We start from the raw sequence: 4,314 nt of genomic DNA on the forward strand, positions 1-4,314 counted from the left end.
GAGAAGGGACCCCCTCACCCCATACTCCCGCAGCACCTCCCACTAAAGGATTATTAACAGGAAAGAACTTGTTGAGGAAAGCTTGGTCCTAGAAATAAGGGTTTTAAGACAAGTAAGCAGCTAATCCAGGCATTTTTCTGCTCCATAATAACATAAACCTGTTAGTGTTAGTTAGTGTTGTGTTTTATTTCCTCTTCACTTCTTAGCAGCAGCCAAGAAGCTTTTCCTATTTATTTATTTGCTTGGGTTGCCTGGAGGATAATTAATCCTGCTAATTCTCTAGAAGTTGAAGTGTTTAGTTTGCAAACATGGACTTTTTTCCGCTTGGATCATTGCCAAGTGAAGGGATGGAAGGAGAGCTTGTGGGACGAATAGATAGAGTAGAGTCATTAACCTTTAGATGTAATACGTTACTGAGTGAGGAATATATTTTTTTGCCAACTTTTTCAGAAATTCTAAAGGTCACTCTGTCAGCAGAGCAAGCTTTAAGTCTTTTCTTTACAGACAGCTTTTCTTCATAAAAGGATGGCAAGGTGGAAGTGTAAGAAAAGCTGCCGTTGACCTGCAGAGCCAGAAACCAAACAATTGTCTCCTACTGTAAGAATAGAAAAACAATCCCCCGTTGAATGCACTTGCACTTCCTCTCGTTATAAAGCTTGCAGTACAATCATGTATGATGTTCAAGTGATGTAACATATTCGTGCTGCATTCCTCCCCGTCTCCTTGTAACTTCCAGCAACCAACAGAGAGGATGTGAGGAACCTTGTTGTGTTCAGTACCTGTTTCTGCAGCTGGAGAGCGGCTCAGCAGAAGAAAAACAAGAGACAAGTATTTTCTGTGAGAGAAAATGTTTTCACTGTTTACTGAAAATGAAGGGAACACCAATGAACGTGGCATAAAAATGTAACTGTCTAGGCTGCCTTAGAAACTGGGTTGAAGATACATAAGTGATAATGATAATGTTCATAATGGGTTTTGGTTAGCCCTAACCTTGGTTTGGATCAACGAGAGTACATTTCCAGGTTAATTGCCCCCCTAGCCCTCTTCTCTGTATGTGTTGCCGTTCCCCAACTCCAGGAAACAACAACACACTTCAAGCTAGCAATCGACACACTGAAAATGGCAAGTTTTGAAGAAAATGTGGATCGTCCAACAATGCAGGCCCGCTTGGTTGAGTCGGACGAGTTAACTTCATATGATGTTGTATGTGGCGTTTTCTTTTTCACGGGGTTCAAATGTTCAAAAAAAACCAAGTTCCTCCCCGAGGCTTATTTGCAAAGCCACTGTCGCGGTGAACAGAGTTTAGCGACGCCCAAGACTGTTCTGATTGGATTAAAGAGCGCTGTAGAGATAGATCTGGCAATGTGAGATCCATCACAAAAAACAGATCGAAGGCAGTGTACGTTTGTTTTAAAATTGACCTGTAATCATCCGCTCAAGATTTATCTAATGCTAATTATCTGAAATTAGGCCCGAGAAACACTAGAGTATAATGTGCATGATGCCATGCATAGACCCAACGAATGTATGATCAAATTCATTGGTAACTATGTTGACTGTGTTGAGGATGTCAAAAACATGGATGAAAGGTGTTGGTGATGTAACATAATGAATGCCGATTTTGTTGTTGACGATTGTTATTGTTGATTATATTGTGTTTGATATATAGGCTGATATGCACTTTTACTGTTACTTTGACGCTGCTATCCATGCACGCATGTATTTATTTGTCCTTGTACTTTTACAGTTGTGTTTGAGTTGGAGTTTGTGTATAGAACTTGTATGTATTTATGTGTCTTGTAAGTGTTTATACTTGCTGCTCACCTAATTGCGCTTCGGGGACACAAATAAAGTTGAAGTTGCATTTGAATTTGAACTATTTCTTTGATGGATTTAATTGAATCAATTAGTTGCTGCAGCTCTAATGTAGGCATGGTTATGAAATATAAAAGAATTCAACAAAAGAGTGTTTTCCTTCTCATACTGTTCAGTCTCACGAGGCATGAAGACTTCAAACAAAATTTAAAAAAAGTCAGAAAAATAATTCATGTAGAGAAATGATATTTTCTTTATGGCCTGTTTTGTAATTTATATGACCCTTCAGATCTACCTTGTGACCCCTTCAAGGGTCCCAACCCCCAGAGTAGAAACCACAGATACAGACCCCTGTAAGCCCTATCTTGAAACACTGAAACACAAAAACATCATATTCCACATTTGAAACCAGGCTTCACCATTCACATCCTTAATAAAATGTTAAATTCATAAAGGGTCTTTTCCAAAAATATTCTTAAATATATGGAATATAGGGTGCCAGGATAGCTCAGTTGGTAGGGCGGGCACCCATATATAGAGGTTTACTCCTCTACGCAGCGGGCCCTGGTTTGACTCCGCCCTACGGCCCTTTGCCGCATGTCATCCCCCCTCTCTCTCCCCTTTCACGTCTTCAATTTTCCTGTCAACTAAAGGCCTTAAAAATGCCCAATATACAGTGTATATGGACTATAGAAATGCTATATGAATGATGTCTGCATAAGAAATGACTGGTCAATAAAAACTAGGGGTGGGAAAAATGATTGATTCTTAGATGCATCTCAATTCTCTCCAGAACGATTCAACGCTCGATTCTGATAAGTTCATTATAGATTTTTTTTTTTTTTTTTTTTTTATGTGTTGATTTTTATTTAAAAGTTACTGTCTCCAGACGTGTACAAATCAGAAAACCAGGTGACCGAAAGAGGATGGGATAATGGAGAATAGCTTAGAGTTTAGGCAGAAAAAAAACACAAAAATTGCAATTAGGCAATTAGTATTAATTAGGCAAAACACACTTTTTTTTTAACAATGTGTTTATTGAATTTTTATTATACAAGAAGGCTGTTGGTCTAGTTTATCACATTATATGTGACCACCTCATGTTTCCTGTTCTAAGAAGCCAATTTTCCTCCTTTAAACATGACTGAGCCTCTGACATAGAAGATGACTGTGAGAGAAGGTGACTCACAAGAAGTTTAAGGCTTAAGAATGGAATGACTACAAAATAAAAAAAAACAGTAGACAAAAATGTCATTAAAACTGTGACAAATATGTCAAAATCTAAGTTCTGTCTAGCTGCTTTGTCTAGGAAGTGATTAGCCAACTCTGAGTAGCAAACTCAGATTAATGTCTATATTTTAGGAAGTTACGTATGGAAATAAAAAAAATGTTAACAATCGATAATTGGTTTAGAATAAAATCAAAACGCAAGGTGCAAATCAATTCCCACCCCAAATAAAAAAGAACTCAGAAATGTCACAAACTAAGGAAAGCTCATTGTGGGACTGGCTCTAGTGGCTGGAAAAGTGGCTTTGGGAAAGAGATTTCAGATACAGTATTAGGGGACCACTAAAGTCTATATAAAAGAGACTTCAGACACAGTATTAGGGGACCACTAAGGTTTATTTAAAAGAGACTTCAGATACAGTATTAGGGGACCACTAAGGTCTATACAAAAGAGACTTCAGATACAGTATAAGGGGACCACAAAAGTCTATTTAAAAGAGACTTCAGATACAGTATCAGGGGACCACTAAGGTCTATATAAAAGAGACTTCAGATACAGTATTAGGGGACCACTAAGGTCTATATAAAAGAGACTTCAGACACAGTATTAGGGGACCACTAAGGTCTATTTGAAAAATACTTCAGATACAGTATAAGGGGACCACTAAAGTCTATTTAAAAGAGACTTCAGATACAGTATTAGGGGACCACTAAGGTCTATATAAAAGAGACTTCAGATATGGTCTATACAAAAGCATCTAAAGAGCACCATGTCATGGGACCTTTAAGGTTACAGAAGACAACTTGTGACCGGGGTCGTTGTTCAATCCCCACACCGACAGGATAAATCTGGGTGGGGAAAGTGTCCCTCCCTCATTACCACCATTGAGGTGCCCTTGAACAAGGCCCTCAACCTCCAACCGCTCCAGTGGAGCTGCTCAGTGGCCAGCAGATCAGACCGTGGTTGTACCGGGCAGCTTCCAGGTATGAATGTGTAACTGTGTGAATGTGATCAGGGCGTTCTTGCAAAAGAAAGGCTCAGTGAACCTCCCCTGAAAAAAATAAAATAAAAACTATTTTCTTTCTGTGCAGCGGTGGTTTGTCCATTGGGAGCTGAAAGAAAAAGAGGATGTCACATGCCTCTGTCTCTCTGTCTGTGTGTGTGGCTCACTGGGACCGTATGTGGCTTCACGTGTGCGGCTTTGTGCAGAAGTCTGTACTGATGAAGGGCCTTGCACACAGTGATGCAGAAATAAATAGGCGAGACCGGTG

The 4,314-nt window shown here is 39.4% G+C and overlaps 1 long non-coding RNA gene across 1 annotated transcript in view; it reads left to right on the forward strand.

Moving 5' to 3' along the window:
* The window catches only part of LOC116706360 (uncharacterized), a 16,755-nt gene extending 14,293 nt beyond the window's left edge, over positions 1–2,462 (forward strand). The window contains exon 2 of the long non-coding RNA XR_004336213.1: positions 2,374–2,462. This is a non-coding gene — a long non-coding RNA (uncharacterized LOC116706360). The remainder of the gene's footprint in view (positions 1–2,373) is intronic.
* Positions 2,463–4,314: the final 1,852 nt, after the last annotated feature.

The sequence above is a fragment of the Etheostoma spectabile genome, chromosome 18 (assembly GCF_008692095.1).
Source record: "Etheostoma spectabile isolate EspeVRDwgs_2016 chromosome 18, UIUC_Espe_1.0, whole genome shotgun sequence".
NCBI classification, from domain to species: Eukaryota; Metazoa; Chordata; class Actinopteri; order Perciformes; family Percidae; genus Etheostoma; species Etheostoma spectabile.